Below are 22,683 nucleotides of genomic sequence, written 5' to 3' on the forward strand. Positions count from 1 at the left end.
AAGTGTAAATTAATAAGTGGGATAAATTACCATCACCACAAAAACAAAGCAAGAGTAATATCTAGAACAGTCATCAGAGGAGTAACGAAGAAAAGGATTCGGTAGAAAAAAAAAAGGACAAACTCACTTTTAAGAGACTCCTGATTACTAATACCGAAAAATACCTAACTGTAAACAATGAAAGAATTATAAAAATTGTTTTACTTGCATTTATGCTCTTAAAATTTCCTTTTCAAACCCGATTCATTTTTAACAGTGGCAGGATTCTTGTTGTTCCAATTTGTCACTAAGCACTGGGCTAGGACTCTGGATATCTGGATTAAATTCCCAGTGCTGCCACATAATCTTGTGGAAATCTTAAAACAGAGATAATATGTTTCTCCCACACTTTGTCCATTTAGATTATGTAATCTCTTTAGGGCAAGGACTGTCTTATAGTAAGTTTCTACAGTGCCTAACACATCGAGGTCCTGTTTTTGGAGTGGGTCTCTAGGCACTACTGAAATACTTATTGAAATAAAAAATTATATTTGGTAATTTAAAAATATTCTAGATTTGGCACTTAAAAGGAAACATTTATTTTAGGAGGGACTACAATAGTGGAAAATTCTACTCTCTACATTGGAATACACAAAATCATTGCTAGCTGTTTGAATTACAACAGAGAAGAAAAAGAGCATCCATTTCTGCCCTCAAACTGCTGAGAATCAATATCAATGAAGTTACACAGGGTTTATACCAGTGTAAGTGAGCAGAAAAATGCCCAGAATCTTGTGCGATGTCTTTACCAGGATAGGGGACAGAATGTTGGAATCAGATGATTCGTGGAGATTCTGTGACAGTTGGACACAGGCTGTTGGAAAAAGGCCGGGCATCATCTGAAGTACAGTGATAGCAGCTGATTCTCCCCACCCCAGCCACTTCCCTGTGAAGGCAGGAAATCAGAAGAGTCAGGAACAAGAGTACAATACAGACCAGGGTAAAGCACGAGGAGGAAAGTGAAAATGAATGATGGAAAATAATAAGAAACCCACAGACCGAGGCAGACAGAGCAGAGTGGGAGGACTGAGGAACCCAGCTACAAAGGTATGTGAGCTCTTACTTGTTCTTTCACTTTCCGTGGAGGGCTCTGATTTATCAGAGACAATTCATCGCTCCCCGCATAACTAAAATATCTAGGTGCCTGGTCCGAGACTGAGACCAAGTCAATAATTCATTCTGGTCAGGGTAACAGGTGTGAAGATGCGAGTATGCAGCCACAACTATCACTATCTGCGTTATTTAGTCCTAGTAACAAATGCAGAGGGTTGACTTTTCCAGCTGTATCTCTAGTGATAGAAACTATGCTGCAATGCGAAAAATCAGCAGTACAATTACCTACCGTATAAAATCACAAAATAATTTTACTGTATGTAAACAGGAACCATTTTGTTTATATTAAAAATTAGAGTAGGACTGTTGATTTCAAGTTACGCTTTTGTTCTTTAACAGTCTCTTGGGTACCCAGCCTCCTTCCCCCATCACAAAAAATAATGTAGTAAGATGACACCAATAGAAAGCTCAGAAGTGACTGTTTCAATTAAAAGGACACAGTCAAGTTGAAATATAGCCAGCCTTACAAAATACATCAAAAGTAGATTCAAGTCAACGTGACCCAACCCCAATTTCCCCTGGCTAATTTGTGATTTTACAATTGCCTTCTCCCTTTTTAAACTTGCTGCTCCAGTCTTCTTCATCAGGTCCATAGAGGCCACTGCCGGGTACTTTTTATATCATTGGAAAGGGTGCAGGGCATGAACCAACCCTCCACGCCCCAGGATCCCAGCACTTCTCGCTTGCATAGGTATTAAGCCCCTCACACAGGCACACCCTAACTCCTGATTCTTCCTGGTTCTGGCCAAGCATTCTGGGTTCAAATTTGGAATCAGCAGCAACTCTGCTACCGTATTACTTTTAATACATTTCCTCAAACATATGAAAAAGAGCCCCCCTTTAGAACACAGAGAAGATGTGCTAGTGTACAAGACAAGAAGTGAAACAGACCAGCAATTAAATAATGAAAAGACTATACAAATCACTGCCAAGAACCAAAGGAAAAAAAATTTGCTGACCAAAAGAAATTTCAGATACAAGTCCCTTTAAAAACTTTACTCAAAGACATTTTGTAATTTAAACATGTAATTTAAAATAAAAGCACTTCTAAGGAATGCGGTCTTATTTTAAATTTAAAGAATTGATCAAGTCCTTATCTGCATAATAATAGAGCCTGTTTACTCTCACTAGCCCTCCACTCACTATGTAGCATCTTCATAACACGGAGATTTTGTTCCTCAAATATTACACATGTTCTAGCTATGTGTATGAAACTAGGAAGAGAAACAATAGAAAGATTATATTGTGCCCACATCGGTAGTATGTTTGGTGAAAGTTTAGCTCTACAGCCCATATTCAGGAGCCCGATTCTCAAAACTGCAAAGCATCCAAAGTTCCCAATTACCTCCATGATGGATGTTGGTTGCTCAGCATTTTTGAAAATCAAAAGGGTGTCTAAATAATGAACAAGAAGCCAAACTTTAGGCTATTTTTGAAAATGTTGGCATTCATTCTCTGCTTTTCATAAGCCACTTGAAAATTATTAAACGTTTATATTCCTGTAGCACCTACATGCCTCAACCAAGCTGGAGCTCCATTGTGCTAGGCACCAAACAAATATAAACAAGCCCTACCCCAAGGATTGCACTCTAAAAGTAGTTCTTGCTTTGCATGTTTTGAGGGTAAGCACTATTCATTTTCCAAGTTCTAACCCAGCAATACAGTTAATTTTAGTCTGACAGGCAACACCCCAATACAAAAATCATTAAATATATATTAACTTTAAGTTACAGTTGCTCTGCTAAATTTGAAAAAATAAAAATAAACTTTACAATTCCAAAAATCTAATGGACCCCAAAAAGAAAATTACAAGCGTATACAATATCAAGTGTTAACCCTGACTTAAATTTCTTTGCCATTTGTCAACACAATATTGTTATAACTTCTTGGAATTTTGTATAGTAACTATGGGTAAGATCTGCAGAAATTCTCAAGGCTGGCCTAACTCTGCATCCACTGAATTCAATGGGAGATTGTCTCAGAGACATTTTGATGGTTTGATTATTTAGACACATACATTCTCCATGTCAGGTTATGCAATGTTATTATTAGAAGACCTAGGACAATGTTACTATGAAAACTCATTTGTTGAATATTAGGGTTTCTTTTTCAACAGAAAAACTGCTATTTAGGTTTCATTTGTTCATAGGATTTTTTAGCACTGGACATCAAAGCTGCTGTTAAATTCTAGTGCTATAAGCTCTTGGGGGGATGAGGGGACCAGCAACAAAAGAACTGGAATAGGAGAACAATATGGTGGAGAATGAAAGGTGAGAGTGATATCTCTGATCCCTTTTTACCTTGCTATCAGGGAAAGAGAAACAGATGAGAAAAGAAGAATTTAAGACAAAAGAAACATTTATCCCACTACAAACTGCATTTTGTTGGTTGAGAATGCCAGGTTAACTTTTAAAAAGCCACCCGAGATTCAGAGCACACCTTCTTTTTGATCTTGTTTCTCCCCCACACCATCCCTTCACACAGCATAAACACTGCACCTCAGACAACCCTCCCCCCAAACAGAGCCACTCATTAGCCACATTGCAGAGCCCTGCTCTTTCCCTACCTCATGACACCCACTCTGCTCTGTTCCCCTACTGTACCTGCGCTATGGAAAGACCTAAATGTGTCAATGATCTGGTATGCACAGTGGACATAGAAAGTGCAGCTGAGAAATGAAGAGGCATTCACGGCAGGGTGTGTGCGCGCGCGCGCGTAGGACATGTCTCCCTTAATCCTGCTCCAATCTATATCTAGGAAAAAGAACATTCATAAGTTTTCAATGTATGAATAATTTCGCTGAAACAAGGAATAAAATGACAAGTGATTCAAGATGACGCCAAATAGTCAGTACTGGTGGAGGCATAAGGTGATAGAGACTGGCTGGGCAGCTGGTATGTTGTGTCTAGTCAGTTTTGCTGTTTCTCTTCCTGAAAATATCCTTATAAATATTAACAGAGTAGTAGAAACGCACAGATTTTAAAGGATTTTTAAAAATCTAGAATACTTCATTTAAAGAGCGCTCTAACCAAAACTGGATTTTTATTTAAGTTAGTCAATTTTTTAAAATTCAAGTTGAAAGATCAACTGCTAGGACACTTTCACTATGTGTCAGTTTTCTTTAATACTAATGAGAATCAGCACCCAGGAAGGTCTGTTTTAATTCCCAAGGGCTGCCCAGAACAGTTGATCTCTACACATAATTCCCACTGACATCAATATGAGCTGGACTTCGATGGACTGAATACAATTAAGTGTTTTAAGATAGATTTATTTACAGCTTGTGGAGATTTTTCATTATTTTATTGCAGTAGTACACCTCAGAGTTACGAATACCAGAGTTACAAACTGACCATTCAATCACACACCTCATTTGGAACCTGTAATACACAATCAGGCAGCAGCAGAGTCACCCCCCCACCCCCAAAAAAGCAAATACAGTACAGTACAGTGTCAAATGTAAACTACTAAAAATAAAGGAACAGTTTAAAAAAGATTTGACAAGGTAAAGAAACTGCTTTTTTCATTTAAATTAAGATGGCTAAAAGCAGCACTTTTCTTCAGTATAGTAAAATTTCAAAGCTGTATTAAGTCAATGTTCAGTTGTAAACTTTTGAGAGACCCACCATAGCATTTGTTCACAGTTACAAAAAACCTCGATTCCTGAGGTGTTCGTAACTCTTAGGTTCTGCTGTATGTTACATTTATATAGAGACAAGGTACTATATTTACACTAAGCCTTTGTTTGCTGGAACTGGAAGCCTGATTATGCATATGGAGGTGAATTAATAAAATAGATACATGTGTTGAGGCAGAGGGTCCCTGAAAAAGCAATATGTATATTCTGTGAGGCAATGAGTACTAAATCAAAATCTTCCATATTAATTTTGCTGCTAACTTTAACTACTCTTTTACAGTTAGTTCTGTTAAGAGCTCTGAATAGTTTTCTACAGCTACCAAAAGTTACCATAAATTACAAATGATTCTTAAACTAAACCTCTAGTTCATCTCTATTCTAGGCTTTCCTCCTATTTCCAAACCCCTTGGTTTTCTCTGTTAACAGGGTTTAACAAAGCTTGTCTTTTCCTGGGTTCATCGTAACATGTTTCTCTGATTCTTTTCTGCTGCAACTAACAATTGACCATACCAAAAGTGCTAGCTTGGAAACTTTCTAAAAGTCTTTAAAAACAAACAAACAAACAAACAAAAAAAAAAAACAACTTTAGAAATGCTTTACCTTGCCTATCATGGGAACTGTGACCAGATCACCCAATGAAGTTTAAACTTGAGAACCCAAAATAAAGTATGATGTGCTTATAAGCCTAAGTAAACTGTACATTCACCACAGGCATCCGAGCCTTCCACTGTGTCATAAGGCCCATACCCCATTTTAGAACAGTAAGTTCCATCTCTAACTTCAATAATGAGCCCACTCCTAGACCCCACTATGATAGTTTTACAGAGGCTTTTTCTGCCCACTTGTCAGCAGTCAGCCAGCTCTTCAGCTTACAACTACTCTAGGCTCCATGTCAGGAGTCAATGATCCTAGTCTCTGTTGCATGCACATTTTGCTTGCCTTCTACTGCATAGGCAAGACTGCAGCAGAAAGAGGCAGTTGTTACCAGCAAGGGAAAAGGTGGTGGTTCCCACCATGGCAGCATTTGGTACAAGAAGGAATTCTGACACAGACACTCGTCTCCTCCCTGGCACACCAAAAGCCCAGTCTCCTCCTCCCCAAGGAGCTGGTCATAAAAGATAACTGTCCTATTGATGCAGGCATGGGTAAATACAATTTTGCTCAAAAAGGTGAAATATAAATTTAGGACAGGAATTTAATTTATATGAAAAAATGAATTTTAATAATATTTTGCATACTCAAAGTGCTTCACAAACTTGAATCCATGCAACATTTCCTGTAACACAGAGAAGTATCATCAAAGTATCATCTGTGGATCAATGGTTAAGGTTGCATCGAGGGTGGTTTGTGTTTGTTTTTTTTAATTTAAAAGTAGTTTAAATCGCTTCACAGAGCATGAAAATTATTGTTTTCCCTAAGCAAAATTATACCATTTATTCTTTATATCACTTACAGGTCTAATTTCCTAGAAAACTGGAAGTAAATCCTTTTAACAAACCTAATGTTTTTGGGGTGTGAGGAAAAGGAACTGAACAAAATAAATGGAACAACGGAGAGGAGAAGAGATGAGAGGAAAGGCACTTTGTTCCCTCCCTCTGCCCTCCATACCCCCAACAGCAAAGAGACTCCTAAAGCTGTGGCTAACATAGCATGTGGCTCCTTGAAAGCTGCCCTTTTAATCCTACTTCCTCAGTGCACGTACAAGGTATTAGCCCACCTGCCGAACTTTTTCCTTCTACTTTCTACTTAACTGTGAGAACACATGCAACAGCCACTAGCATATTCTCATTCCCCCCTCCTTGGGCTGTCTGTAGCCTTCTAAAGAGGGAGGAGTGCAGGGGGAGAGAACACAAAAGTAATCAAGATAGAAAGCGAAGAAAAAAGAAAAAGTGGTCAGAAAAAATGTAGATGACTGTTTCTATACCAGTACCTGATGGGAGAGACCAGAGGGTGTGCTAATCCCCTAATTAATCACCAGGAGGGCTCCAACAAGATTAGGAGAGCCACTTTAGGAGGTGTTCTAAAAATTGGAAGTGACATTTTCAAAATTTCAGGGCACGCGTCTGACATTGCTAGATCCCTCTAACTTGCAACTAGACTTGATTTAACAATTCATACTAAGCAGATACACAAACAAAATCTAATGAATAAGCTCGATGTTTTAATTTTTTTTTAGTTGTTTCTATTTAGACTAAAGGCTAATGAATAAAACATATCTAAAATTTTACACTAGAACTATGAGATTTCAAACTTTAGACATCAGCCCTTTTGAGAGGCAGAAAAGAATGTACCTGCCAGCAGAACTAAAAGATCTGCAGAAGCAGGATCTCTGCTCCTATGAATCTTGCAGTTCCATACTGCAGGCAACCTGCCAAATAGCACATCATCTCAGTTGCACAGGAGTTAAGCCTCACTGACACACTCAACCGAAGGTCTGCAGAAACTAAAGGGTATATTTACACAGCAGTTTAACACTCATGGCTGGCCCAGGTCAGCTGACTTGGGCTCATGGGGCTTGGGCTACAAAACTGCTGTGTAGACATTTCGGCTCTGCGTCCCACAGCAATTTTATTGCCCCGCAGGCTAAGCCCAGATCGCCCAAGTAGCTGACCCAGGCCAGCCACAGCCATGCCTATGGGTCTTTTATTCCTCAGTAGACATACCCTAAGGGTATGTATACATTGCACCATAAGCACAGGGTTAGTAGAACTTTAGTTCGCAGCCCCTGGGTGTGTTAACCTAGGGCTTGAGGGTCTACACTCATTTGTAATCCCAGGCTAGGAACCCACTGAACCCTGTGTCGCAACCTGGTGCTCCAGCATCTACACTGAATTACGTGTGCCCAAGTCCAACCATGCATATCCCAGACTTCCTAGCTCCCCTCCATAACCATAATGTGGTTGCTCTAGCCCTTTGATCATAGTGCAGTATGGAAAACGTGACTGTTCACCAAACTTGACTGTCCAGAGGACAAAACACATTGGCCCATTGGATTCTTTTGATGGTCTCCCAGAACACAAGTCCAGTGGGGTTCCATCTACACTGCAAACCAATATTGAATCCTGAGTCCCAGCTTGACTCAGGTTAGAACTCCTAAACCCCGTTGGGTCCCGGTACCTTGTATCTGGGCCCTGGGTTAGCATAATGTATGTGTAGATGTAAAGAGGGTTAGGGCTTGAGCCTAAATTCAAACCCTGGGCTTACACTGCAGTGTAGACATATCCTAAGCTACACTCATGCTGCTCTTGTGCACAATGGGATCAGAGCCACTCTATGCAATCCCAAGCACCAGCACACAATGACCTGTGCACAATATGCTTTGTGCTGAGGTCTATTTTTGTGGATACACATTATATGTATGAAAATTTAGCAACTTCATATTTACTCTTAGGTATACTATACAATATTTCTTAATACCTAGACAAATGACTTTTACTGCAAGTTGATACAGTAAATTTAACCCCTACATGAAAACAATTATAGCCAAACGAAGATGTAAGAAACTGACTGGTTAAACATTTACACAGAGATTCTATTTTTTTTATATTTCATACTCTCAAACATGTTAAATTTCACCTTACACACTCCCATAAAAACCTTAATTCTAACTAACAGGACACATTCAGCTCCAATATAGGCATATATTCTATTTTATAGTGCCCCTAAGCATGCTCCATGTTACACATAAGCCCTATTGCAAAGTGCTTACAATCTAAAGTTAAGACACAATGAATGAGCATGACAAAGAATGGGGAGTGAAATGTATGAATTGTAAAGGAAATGAAATATTTATATAAATTTCCATACTACTTAATGTCTATAAGTATAAGATTACATTATCTACTGCAGCAACCTTAGCTTGCAGTCAATAGTTATTTTGACTAGGATTATCCTCAAGAATTATTTCTTGAATAATAGCGGAGACATGATGCCCATTTACAATAGAGTTAAAGTGGATACTTTCGTATTTCCAATTAATGCTTTTAACCTTGAGAGCCACATTAGAAAATTGCTTTAGGTACATCTATAAAAAGCTGCAGTATTTGACATCATATAATGAAATGTGAAGTAGGTACTAAAACTCACTCTGATGTGCACATTACATTTCAGTTTTAATACCTGCGACAAATATATATTTTAATAATATTTAAAATTACATATTACCATGTTCTGGAGAAAGCAATATTGTCTATTTTCATAGAGTTGAATAGAAAGGCCACTACAGAGAAACTGCTCTTTTTTATCCCTATTCCTATAATTCTGTCTTAGACAGCCTTAACTGCCTGTGTCTATGCTACCATGGTAAGTTGACCTATGCTACTCAACTCCAGCTACATGAACAACATAGCTGTAGTCAACATATCTTCGGCTGAGTTACCGCAGGGTCTACACTGTAGGGGGTCAACAGGAAACACTCTCCTGTTGACTTACCTTACTCTTCTCATCGGGGGTAGAGTACAGGGTCGACTGGAGAGCGATCTGCTGTCGATTTGGCGGGTCTTCACTAGATCCGCTAAATCAACTGCCGGTGGATTTATCTCAGAGTGTCGATCCCAGCTGTAGTGTAGACACAGCCTATGCTCTAAATAAGGAAATGATCCCAAGGCAGAACTAGTACACAACAGGACCTCTCAGGCTTACTACAGACATATGACCTAGAAGAATTGTCATCTTACATTCTCTTCAAACTTTTGGTAAATTTGAGAAAAATATTTGAAGCTATTATAGTGTTTAAGTGAGCCTATTAATGTTTCCAGATTCAACATTTTACCTACCTTAAATATTTCATCCATCTGTTGTCACTGTCTATATGATCCAATGAATGCATCCATTTTAAAAATTAAGTTAAATTGGATTTATGAAAGAAAAAACACATTCTGAAACCCTACACAAGAATAAATAGTGTTTATTGTCAAGCTACATTAATATATTATGAACAGCTCTTCCCCACATTATTGCCCGTTTAAAAAAATTTTTAAAAACCCATAGAGCACAAATAAAGCATATCCTGCTCTTCTGATGACCTGTGCTTGCTGATCAGAGGGAAACCTTAGGCCTAGCACTTGTGTTTTCACAGAATAAGGATCTAAAAACCCTTAGCTAGTTTGGCAAGTAAGGGTATTGATTTCAAAAGCAACAAAGGGATTTAGGAGCACAAATGAGACACTTGTTTCTAAATTCTATAAGCACTTATGCAATTCCCCCCCCACACTAAATTATTAATTGCTGCACAAATTAAGTCACTTTCATGATCACTGATTCAAGTCCCTTCTTTAACAGCTGGCGTTGCTCTAAATGAAGGGGAAAAAAGGTACAAACTGGAAAAAGAAGAGAGTTGTCCAACAGTTTATTGACAGAGACTTACATATCTGCTCCACTGTGTTCCATTGGCTTCATTTCAGGTTCAGTACACGCTATGCAAATTGATGCTGAGGAGTCAACCTGAGAGAGGGAAAAAAGCATTTGTTATTTTAAACATAAGAAATTTTCAGTGTTGTCAACTATCATGATTTTGTCCCAAGTCCTGCAGTATTTTGAGTTTGGATTTGTTTGCTTTAAGTCCCAGGTCCTGGGGTCATAACCACATGAGTCTCAGCTTTCAATTGATAAATTTCCAGCCTCAGATGTGGACAAAACCCGGAAAATTTGAATTCTGTGAGCCTTGTAAAGACAAACATGCCTAACATTATAATTTTTAGAAAATTAATGGTTTTAACCCAAACTCATTTTTGGAACCTGACACTATTATTGGGTGCTTCGGGTTGGCAATACTGATTTCTCCCTGAAAGTGAAGTCAAGGCATGCCACGCATTTCTCCACACACATGGGACTTGCATCACATTGGAAACAGTTCACTCAAAAGAGCCTATCAATTTATTACATTGCAGACAGAAGATCTGACAGCAAGTTATTCCTTCCCTCCATAAACTGAATATACTGCTTCACTAGTGCTCCTAGCCCAACAGAATCTTGTATTAATCAACATGTAATATAGCACATGATCACCATACACTGAGTCTCATATATAAAACATGTTCTATACATTGTATTTGTTCCACCAAAACTAGGTATTTTGAATTAACAAGTAGGAATCAGAGAATAATTACAGGGGGCCAGAAATCACTCCCTCTGAAAAGAAAATACACAGGAGGAACTGAGAGTCTGGAGGAGGAAAATGCTAACATTCACTTTATATATCTTTTAAAGAACTGACTCTCCTGGTGAGAGGAGCTGGGCTGGAAGCCTGCAGATTTTAAAGGCTGTGTCCCTCTAGTCCCACATATCTTGAGCCAGCAACAGGAGCTATCCTGTAGGGTCATCTAATGCTTCACAGCCTCCCCTACATCTGAAAGTACAACCCAAGCAGAAGGTATGATACCACTGACAGATATCCCCTAAGGCTGGTCAGGAACTCCAAACTGTATCATCTCTTGCATTCATATTTCCATGTAGAAATCCTTGGATTCTGCAGTGGAGGGGAGACAGTTTGGCACCTTCCCTCCCCTCCTCCTTCATGGTTCTCCAGAATCCACATGGTGTAAGGAGCAGTCAGTACAGTGTGTGTGCAGGTGCAGAGGGGAGGAGATGGGGGACATGTGGACTAATTCAGCCCCACAGAATTACAATAATCAGAACTACTCTGCAAAAATAGTGAGTTATGTCTTTAAAATAAATTTATAATAAACTCCAACAACAACATATTGAGAAACTGAGCCGGGGAGGGGCTAGGTGACTTTCCCAAGGTAATGGAGGGAATCAGTATGAAATATTGAAATTGAAAGTTGAGAGAGTTAAGTACCCTATGGGCACATTCCCATTCTCTATCCCATGGTATCTCACCATCTACAGGGTAGTTACTAGTATATGAAATATTCACAATAAAAAACAAAACTATTTGAAATTGAAGGTTTTCTGCATTGTGTGACAAATTCAAAAAAGAAAATACTTGAGAATTATCACTAGACACAAATCTTAAAATGTAAAACCATGTCCATTTTCCAGTGAAAAGAGGTCAATAATCAAGCACAGACTTGATCTGTTGCCTATGAGAAGACATTATTTATGCAAACATAGCTTTTGTATTAATAAGTCAAAATCTGTGCTTTCACTGCAATTCAACCCAACAAATAAAATGAAATTTTAGGGGGCTGAAATTATACACAAATGAATTTTGCACAGCTCTAGTAAAAGCAGACATATTTCACTGTCTGGAAAAGCTATAGTTTCTTTTGACAAAATGCAATGAGCTTCTAGTCAGCTATAAAAATGAATAACTCTATAAATTTGAACAGAATAATCAATCCTTGTTCAGCAACACTGAACACTGCAACTCTACTTAAAATTATTACTGGGAAAATAAAAATTTTATCATACAATTTTACAGAATGCACTGTTTCCTAGTTTAATAAAAACTGTAGTAATATTGTAACATTTATTGTGCCAACTTCCACTAGAAACTATTACATTATGAATCTCAGAAAGATCAACACCTTTTAAAAACACCATGGTTTTAAGCTTTTAAGAGTTCAGGACAAATTATTATTTTTTTTTAAATTAAATATGGTACAAATAAAAAAAGGAGAATGCCAAGATTATGTTATCCTATACTGCTTATGTCACTTTAATGTGGTATGGCCACAACATAATAAATTGTCCAATACTGTAGTAGTGCATTACAAGGATACTATCACATAGGTTAAGTCAAAAGTTTATCTAACTTTTAATTAGTTGTAACCTGGTGGCACCTTTAGTTCTAATTTATTTTAAAACCTCCAACTTAAAAACCCACATAAATAGCTTTTTGAGTCATCAAAATCAGCATGCATGCCACCTGTTAGTTCAGAAGCTGAAATTAACACATTCTCACAACTGTGCACATTTCTACTGACAATAATGATCCTGGTACAAATGCAGGTACAAAGAGCCGCAATGGCACAGAAAGCAGGGCAATTTTGCCAAACAGAAAAGGACACATTCGTTAGAGAAAATGTATTTCCAAACGTCTACAAAAGTGACCGATGAGTTTTAAATATAAAGCAGTTTTCACTAGTCTATGTCAGTACTAACAATATTCTTGAAATCTCTCTACTTAAAGAAATATTGATACTACAAAGTTATTGGGCTCAGTGCCTGAATTATTATCTCTTACCCATCACCAAGATATCTGACCTACGGGGTGAAGTTCTATGGTTTGTGATATGCAGATCAGACTTAATGATCATAATAATCCCCTTAGTCTAAAAAAGATCTAATATTTATAGTTCTTTGGTTGCCTCAATTATCAGTGAATACAATTAAGTAAAGAAAGTCTACTTTATTTCCCTTCAATGTACTCTGCAGTGGCAACCCAAAAACAAAGTATGTTTCTTTTGGGATATTGAAAATTTCTAATTATGAAAGAAAACTTCAAAACCAAAATTTTCCCCTACATGGAAATTATCTGGTCTGGAGATGGAAACGATGAGTTCTTCCCCCAACCCTTGTAGACTTACCCTGGCATTTTTGTGTTGACTGTGATGTGGGGCATGAAGCAGTATGGTGTTCAGGGAGAGACGACAGAACATTTACAGAGAGCTCATGTCCCTCAGTCCCAACCCCTCCTTACCCAGAAACAGATTCCCAAAGGTAGTCTTCAGTTAGGTCATGGAAAAATGAGAGAGATTAACACACGCCTGCTGAGGGACTGCGGCAAGAGGATCAGCTATTTCCCAACAATCTAAGCATTTTTATGGGTTTTTCTGTAGTATCTAGTTAAGAAAATCTGGTTGGAGGATCCCATGCATTACAGCATTGCAACATCAAGTCACCCTTAAAGACTATTTGAATTTTAAAAAATAAAATAATAATAATAATAATAATAATAAAGTGGGCTTTTCAGATTCTCTCATTCTCTATAGGCGACCCTGACATTTTATTTTTTGTTTTAATTTTATAAATACCAGCAGTGTGAACTCTGGTCTTTTCTGGTTTTCCTAGAGGACTGTCCCCTTTTCCTTTTTTTAAAACAATGCATAAGGGAAGCCTAAAAAGTTTGTTTTAATGGGGGCTGAAATGATATCTTCATGCTTCAGATATACATTAATATTTATATTTCAGTACTGCCTATAGAGCCTAATCGTGGTCCAGGACCTCATTCTGCTAGGTACCATACAGACAAGTAACAAGAATACTGTTCCTACCCCATATAGCTTGCAATCTCGATTTATGACAAGATTGAGCAGGTGGATGGGGGGGGGGGGGAACCAAGTCTGGAGAAGGTGGGAGAACAAGGTAACGGTAAAAACAAGTGGGTTTTTCCAAAGTAGACAGTTGTCTCACTTCACAGTATAAAAATTTTTATATATTTAGCTCTCACACTAATTGAAGATGTTGAGTCTAACAAAATCTTCCTTAATCCAAAGTGTCAGCAATTGAAGTTAAACAGGTGTTTTTAATAACAGTAAATTTTAAACAAATTTTCCCCTCTGAACTGCTCAACTTACAGTCTTTTGTGAGGCCAAAATTTCATACAATTCTCCATTCAATTTAGGTTTTGCTTACATTACGCAATTTTCACAGAAAAACTCCCACTGTTCCCAACATCTATTTGGCTACAGAGATGTTAGCAATATTGGAAACCCTAATGCAGATGGTTCTCAGACTCTAATACTATGTCAATTAGACTTGCTCCCTCCGTGGTAGCCACGAACAGTCTTCCAATCCAGACAGGACTCCTATCTCTAACTTAAAATCAATCGGGGGTGGGGGAGAAGAATGTCTTTTAGGACTTCTTTATCCATCATAATGAAGCAACAAATAAAAAGATATACAAGCTCCATTCTTCCTCTGCATCCACCTTTAAAGTTCTACATTTCCATCATAACATCCCTTCCCTTCCCTCCCCTCCCCCTTGCAATATTTGAAAGAAATGGTGATTTTCATGGTTATAGGTATGACTTTTGGGGCAGGAAAGAGGGAGCTGACAGAGATTCTCCAAGTATCAGAGGGGTTGCTGTGTTAATCTGTATCCACAAAAACAATGAGGAGTCCAGTGACACCTTAAAGGCTAACAGATTTATTTGGGCATAAGCTTTTGTGGGTAAAAAACCCACTTCTTCAGATGCAGATTCCCCCCCACACACACCCTTCAAATTATAGGTCACTGTTAAAGAAAAAGTAAGGGACTGTGTCCCCTTTTCCTTTTTTTAAAACAATGCATAAGGGAAGCCTAAAAAGTTTGTTTTAATGGGGGCTGAAATGATATCTTCATTAAAGATTCAGTAAACATATCCCTTCAGTTAAGGCATGACAGGTAAAGTCCCCAATAAGTCCTCTAGCAAAACAAGGAAAGAACAGATTTGACATTCCTGTTATTTCTAATTTATAAATAAGATGGGAGGGGGGAGGAGAAAGGAGGAGAAAAAAAAATCAGGCCTTTGTATGCATCATAATCCAGCAAGAAATGCGTACACTTAACTTTTAAAAAAAACACTTACAGGTTAATTGCCAACAGGACCCTTTCATAATTTAAACTTGCATACCTTTAATAGTTTCACAATTTTAGGTCATCTAGTGCACATGCATGCAATATTTTTCAAAATATCTCACATCTATTATAATGGAACTGGTGTGCAATAAGAAACTTTGCTACTCTATTACAATGTGCTATTTTAAAAAAATAATAAAGATCCAAAACATGTAAACATTGAAGTATTTTAAAGATGTTGTTAAGAAATGGAAAGTTAATATTAAGAAGTGCATTGGAATAGATGACAGTCAAATTCTGCAGACTTGACGGACACGTCTCTCTTTAAACCAAGGGCAGTTCCCTCTGAATACCAACTGAGGACTGGGGACCCTCAAAGGAGGGAGGAGTAGAGATGGTGTCCATATTATTGCTGATGCTAGCCATGAATGTTCTTTCCTCTAAAATCCAGTGTCCACTTCAAAAACAATTGTTTAGGCCTGCTGTCTAGAGTCTCGTTTGTAAAGTGTATGTTTGGGTAGGAGAGTCCAGACGCACTTTCCATCTCAGCTTGTGCGCACACAAATGGGGGCAGGGGTGTGTCTTCTGGAGCACACACTTTCCATCTCAGCCAGCACGTTACACACATTTACACCTAGATGCAGTACGCTGGGCAGGGAGTTCCCCATTACTCGTTAAGCCCACACCCCAGCATGCGTCCCGAAGCTGGACACAGCAATCACAGCTCTGCAGACCGCAATGCCTGCCTAGCGGGGTCCTGGGCTATTCTTATTCACTCTTAGCCATCTTAGATCGGGTTCACGCCGGCCACATGGTCACTTCTTCCTCCCGCCCCCAAGCGAAGGGCCCGGTTCCTCCCGCGGCCTCTGGGCGGGGAGGGCGCAGAGTGGCTCGGGCTGGCCTGGCGCTGTACGGGGCGGACAGCGACGGACGGAGACAATGCGAGCCGCGCGCTGCCAGGCATGCGAAGCGGGCCCCGGGCCTCCAGAGAGGGCTCGCCGGGAGCCCTCCACCCAGCCTGCCGGATACCGCGGAGAGAGCACAGCAGCTCCCCGGGCAGGTCAGACCCGCGCCCCCCACCCCGGGGTTGGGGAGAGCCCCGCCCAAAGGAGCGGTACCGGGAACCCCCCCACCCCAACGGAGCCCCCTCCCAGGCCTCAGAGACAATGGAGCGAGCGAGCACCAGGGGCCTAGTCCCCCGCTTCCTGTGCCTCGCCACCGCACGCCCCTTGCCCGGCCTGGCGGCGCTGCCCTGTGGGCGCTCCTGACCGGAACAGGGCGGCGGGGAGCCCCGGGAGCCAGCGGCTCGGGCACCCGGGAACTGGCGCCGCTGAGGCAGAGCCAGCCAGTGGTGGGGGCCGTAGGAGCCCGGGGAGCGGGAGAACCGGATCGCCCCGCTCTAGCCCCCGCCCTGCGCCACGGCGCGACCACTCACCTCGCCGGTCAGCCGCCGCGGAAGCGGGAGGCCACCAGTTACCGCCGCCTGGCCGGGCCCGAAGGAGTTAAAGGGAAGGGTCAGGCAGGACCGTCCCATTCATTAGTCGGGCGCTTTGTCTCCAGCTGCCGCCGCCGCGACGCTGATCGGCTCCCCCGGCTCGGCCGCCACAGCGCACACCGCGCAGGCGCCACGGGCGGGGGCGGGGCCGGGGCACGCAGCGGCACGAAACTAAACGGCGCCACGTACGGCGCGTAACGTGTCGTCGTACAGGCAAAGCGCTGCAAAATGGCCGTCTCGGGAGCCTCGGGCTCTGGCTCCCGCGGGAGCGCGTACGGGGCGCTGAACGGTTACTGGGCTCCGCGCATAGCCGCGCCCTCTCCCTTGGCAGAGGAGGGCGGTGAGTGAGAATAGGTCCCTGGCTGGCAGGGACTGGCACCGACCGCACGGCCGCCCCGTCCCTACGGGGTTTCCTGGGCTTCGGTGGGCGCCTGACGGAGCTGGCCTGGGTGGGGCTCCCGTTGGCTGCGCTGAAAGGGGAGGACTCTCCCCGCCTCATGCAAGCGTGGAGGTTGCTAAAGGGCGACACCCGTCCGGAGCAGCGCTGCAGCGTCGGGGATGGGGAACTTCCCCACATGGCATCTGGCATAGGGAGCGCTCACAGGTGTTTTCTCACGGGAGCTTTAAATCCGGTCCCTAGCGCGGCTCCCGCTCTGCTCAGCTCCACGCGTAGGTTAAAAGAACAGGAGGACTTGTGGCACCTTAGAGACTAACACATTTATTTGAGCATAAGCTTTCGTGAGCTTCGTCCGATGAAGTGAGCTGTAGCTCACCAAAGCTTATGCTCGAATACATGTGTTAGTCTCTAAGGTGCCACAAGTCCTCCTTTTCTTTTTGCGGATACAGACTAACACGGCTGCTACTCTGAAACATCCATAGGTTAGGGTTGAATCTGCAGTATGTTCATCACTTGCTCTCGCCAAAGCCCTGTGTTCATGGTCAGATCCCCGGTAGCGCTCTCTCCCACCCCAAACAGAGCTTCACCATATATATTCATCCCCAAATATGCATATTATCCAACATAGTTAAGGTTTCACTATTCATTTACAGATATGATAACACTACTCTTTTCACTTACAGTGAATATGACCTAATAATGTGTGTTGGGATGTAATCCCCAGTGTGCCAAATAGTGGCATAAAAATTATGCTCACAGATCACCATGGGTAGAAAAAAACTCATGTCCAGTATGGTGTTATTGTTAAATAATAATTTAAAAAATGATACTGTATCTGTGTAGATGACAAAAGTTTTTGCCTCAACCCTGGTGCTAAATCTCAATAAACAGATTTATTTCAAGAAGTGGAAATCGTAGTTAATTCAAGCTGACTTTTTGTGCATGTATCTACACTCAAATTTGTCTCTGGCTGATGTAACCATCCCATTATGGCAACTCAGTAAAATCACCTCCCCGAACAGTGTGGAACTATGGTCGACCTACTGAGATTGACAAATGCAAATATAGGCACTGCATGACCTATGTTGATCCTGACAGTCCTCCACAGCATGTGTCCCACTCCATGACAATTACCGCTCTGGTCACAACTGTAAACTCCACTGCCGAGGCTCACAGAGGCTGAAAGCCAACCCCTGCTTAAAGCCCTCCATGTGTTTTTGCAATTCCTTTTTTTGATTGTACATCTTGACAGCTCATCTAGCAGCGTTCCCTTGTTGTGTGCAACTGACCATGTCAGCTCCACTTACTAGACATGCTCTTGCCTGGAGTACACAGGAGGTATTCGCTCACTTAGGCCTGTGGGGAGAAGAGGCTGTGCGAACACAGTTATGGACTAACCATAGATCTGTGGACGTCTACAAATAGATTGCATGCACTCAACACCATAGGCGCCGACTCTGTGGATGCTCCGGGGCTGGAGCACCCACGGGGAAAAATTGGTGGGTGCTCTGCCCACCAGAAGCCAAGCTCCCCGCCCCAGCTCGCCTCTGCCTCCTCGCCTAAGCTTGCCATGTCCCCGCTTTTCCTCCCAGTGCTTGCCGCCACAAAACAGCTGTTTCACAGCATAACAAGCTGTGGGAGGGAGGGGGGAAGAACAGGAATGTGGCATGCTCAGGGGAGGAGGCAGGGCCGGGGTGGGGATTTAGGAAAGAAGTCCAATAGGAGCAGGGAGTTTGAGCGGGGACTTTGGGGAATGGGTTGGAATGGGGGCAGGGCGGGGGGAAGGGGGTCGAGCACCCACCGGTGCCAGGAGAAGTTGGCGCCTATGCTCAACACCTGATGCTTTGTTATGATGGAATAGAGATAATGGCTATGCTTGAAATGTTTAGTGCAGGGGTGGCCAAACTGTGGCTCTGGAGCCACATGCGGCTTTTCAGTAGTTAATATGTGGCTCCTTGTATAGGCACCAATTCCGGGGCTGAAGCTACAGGTGCCAGCTTTCCAATGTGCTCACTGCTCAACCCTGGCTCTGCCACAGGCTGTACCCCCACTCCACCCCTTCCTAGCCCCTCCACTGAGCCTGCCATGCCCTCACTCTTCCCTCCCCCCCCCACCAGAGCCTCCTGCACACCAGGAAATAGCTGATTGGGAGGTGCGGGGAGGGAGGGGGAGGCACTGATCGGCTGGGCTGCCAGTGGGCGGGAGGCACTGGGGGTCGGGGGGGGGGAACTGATGACATGGTCTATGTCCCAAAACGCTGGACAGAGTTACTTTAAGCATGTGAGAGAAGACTGGTGTGCGTGTGTGTGTGTGTGTGTATGTCTCTTATCTTTGATCTACCCTTATTCCCAGCAGCTATCTCCTGCAACATATAACACCCTCCCCGCCACCAATTCCAGGTCACCAATCCCTTTCCATTCCATTAAGACATTACATCTTTGGAAGCCAGATGTGCACACAAAAGTTTGTAGAAACTGTGAATTTTAAGAAAAGCTGTTTTTTCTGGGAGGTTTTATCTCAGGAACCTCTCGGTCAAATGATCCCAAATTTATATCAGCAATCCTATTAGAAAATTTCAAGACAATATAACTAAGCATGCAGATTTCAGAACACTTAGAAAACTCATCCTTTAATCAGAAACGTCTTCTCAATCTTAGGGCATGTTTACACTGGCACAGTCACAGCGCCAAGAGTTACAGCACCACTCAGCACTGCAGAGAAACCGCTGTTGTATGTTCACACCATAAGCTGCCTGCACACTAGTGTGTTCACACTTGCGGCACCTGAAGCAGTATTCGGAGCAGTGCACTCTGAGCAGCTATCCCACAGAGCACCTCTTTCTCTTCTGCTGCTAAGAGTTGTGGGAAGGTGGAGGGGGTTGCAGGGCATCCTGAGTCCTGTCCCAGTGCCCTGTGATACATTGCTTTGCATCCCAGCAATCCCTGTGCTTCCGTCCGCATGTGGCGCCATCTTTTAACGCTGTGTGTATTACGCACCCTGTCTCTTCAGGCTGCAGGAATGGATCCCGAACTGTTGACCAGGATGCTGCTCCCTCTGACCAACACATTACGAGTGGCAGTGGAGTTATTCCTTAATCTATAAAGACAAGAGGAGAGCGACATGGATTTCACCACGCATAGTAGCTACAACACAAGATTGCTTGTTGCATTCACGGAGGTGCTGATCACACAGTGGAACTCCACTTTTGGGCTCGGGAATCAAGCACTGAGAGATGGGATCACATTGTGATGCGCGTCTGGGATGATGAGCAGTGGCTGCAGAACTTTCAGATGAGGAAAGTCAAATTCATGGGACTGTGTGATGAGCTTGCCCCAGCCCTGCAGCTCAAGGACACAAGAATGAGAGCTTCCCTGCCATTGGAGGAGCATGTGACGATTGCACTGTGGAAGCTGGCTACGACAGACTGCTACCGATGGGTTGCAAACCAGTTCAGAGTGGGAAAGTCAACAGTTACACTCGTGTTGATGGAAGTCTGCAAGGCCATTACTTGCATCCTGCTCCGAAAGACTGTGACTCTGGACAACATGCGTGACATTGTGGATGGCTTTGCACAAATGGGCTTCCCTAACTGCAGAGGGGCAATAGATGCCACACATATTCCAATTCTGGGACCAGACTACATAGCCACTGAGTACATTAATCGCAAAGGGTATTTCTCAGTGGTTCTCCAGGCGCTTGTGGATCACCAGGGGCATTTCATGAACATTAACGCTGGTCCAGAAAGGTGCATGATGCCCTCATCTTTCGGAACACTGTCCTGTTCAGGAAGCTGCAAGCAGGAACTCTCTTCCTGCATCAGAAGCTCACCGTAGGGGAAGTCGAAATGTCCATTGTAATCCTGGGAGACCCTGCCTACCCCTTAATGCCATGGCTTATGAAGCCATACACGAGGCACCTTGACAGCAGCAAGGAGTGATTCAACAACAGGCTGAGCAAGTGCAGAATGATTGTTGAGTGTGCTTTTGGCCATTTAAAAGTCCACTGGAACTGCCTCTATGGGAAGCTGGACCTGGCCAATGACAGTATTCCAATGCTTATAGCCGCGTGCTGTATGCTCCATAATATTTGTGAAGGGAAGGGTGAAAGCTTCACTCAGGGCTGGACCACAGAGACTTGTTAGAGAGCTTATTCCTTCACTCTCCCACTTCCCTGGTCCTTCTCACATGAACAGAGAGCAACAATACCCGAAGTCCGAAGGTGCAAACAATTTGATGTTTATTGGGGTGAACTTCCAGCAAGCTTAAATTCAAGTTCCTTTTTCCTTATTTTCGAATCCCCACTTACTTCCTGTTTGCCCCTAGTTTATATAGTAATAGTCTTAACTATACCTTAACCAATCATTCTACTGAAATTTAACTAACCAATCCTAACAAATTGTAACATGATTAGCTAACCAATTATATCCCACCACCTTAATTAGTTTACACCCAGCAAAATTAATTATACAGTAGCCAGCAACAATCACAGAACCAGACAGAGACTATGCAAATAAACAATAACAAAGTGGGAACTATAATGACAAAACAATACAGAAGTGAGGATTTCACAACTAGATCTATAAAGACATAAGGGTTTTCCAGATGTGTCTATTGATAAGTGAGTTCTTACCAGACAGAAAACTATCAACCTAAATTTCCTTTTACATCTTCTAGGTTCTTCCCTTTCTCTGGAGGTGATAGATCGGATCACCTTCCTAACAGCCCCATATTGACTAGTTTGGAATGTGAGGCGGTGACCGGTCGCTTCCCAGCTTATGGCTGCCTCTACTGCTTAGCCAAAGACCTTAGCTTAAAAACAGGGCCTCAGACTGTCACAGTGAGAGAAGGCCCTTACACAGATTCTTTCTTGTATACCTCTATTACTAGCTAAATGATAAACATATACCTACATTCTTAGAGTATAGGCCTTTACAGACAGGCCTGAATATCTATATCCTAACAAGGCTCAGTGCCTGGACACTGAATTTGAACAGCCAGAGACCAGGGCTATTAGAGGGGCGCAGCGCGGGGCCATAAGCATCAGGGATGCTTTGAGGCAGCAATTTGAAGCTGAAAAACACTCATATTTGTTGCTATGCTCGGGAATGCAATGCTTGGAATGCTAGGCGGTGATTGGTGCAGACGATGCAGTATGTGGGTTTAACATAATTGTATGTTGCTTTGTAGGACTCTTTTTGCTTTCAATTAATAGAATAAAGATTGCTTTCCAACCAACACAATTCTTTTACTAAAAAAACCCAACAACCGGAGGAGAGAGTCAAACCAAAAAACCCATCAGCAGTGAGGGGAATAGGGAAAAGGAAGGTCCCAGGAGGAGGAGATCCCGGGATGCCTAAAGATGTGTGTATGTCCAGGGATCACATCCAACCTTCTCCTTTGGAGTACAATGCAGTGGATACTGTGCTTCAGCAGGGCCAAACTGCAGAGGGATGGGTGTTGAGTGCAGCGGGTATTGGGAGTCCGCAGGGCTGGACTGTGAGGGGGGAGGAGTGGAATGCAGCGGGTATAGACTGGAGC

At 42.4% G+C, this 22,683-nt stretch overlaps 1 protein-coding gene across 1 annotated transcript in view; it reads right to left on the reverse strand.

Annotated features, from left to right (window-relative positions):
* Positions 1-17,213, reverse strand: part of ZBED4 (zinc finger BED-type containing 4) — a 28,466-nt gene extending 11,253 nt beyond the window's left edge. Inside the window, exons 1-2 of the mRNA XM_038419273.2 lie at positions 16,690-17,213; positions 10,155-10,231 (exon numbers count right to left, since the gene is read on the reverse strand). The gene's annotated coding sequence lies outside the window, so the exon portion shown is untranslated. The remainder of the gene's footprint in view (positions 1-10,154; positions 10,232-16,689) is intronic.
* Positions 17,214-22,683: the final 5,470 nt, after the last annotated feature.

The sequence above is a fragment of the Dermochelys coriacea genome, chromosome 1 (assembly GCF_009764565.3).
Source record: "Dermochelys coriacea isolate rDerCor1 chromosome 1, rDerCor1.pri.v4, whole genome shotgun sequence".
NCBI lineage: Eukaryota > Metazoa > Chordata > Testudines > Dermochelyidae > Dermochelys > Dermochelys coriacea.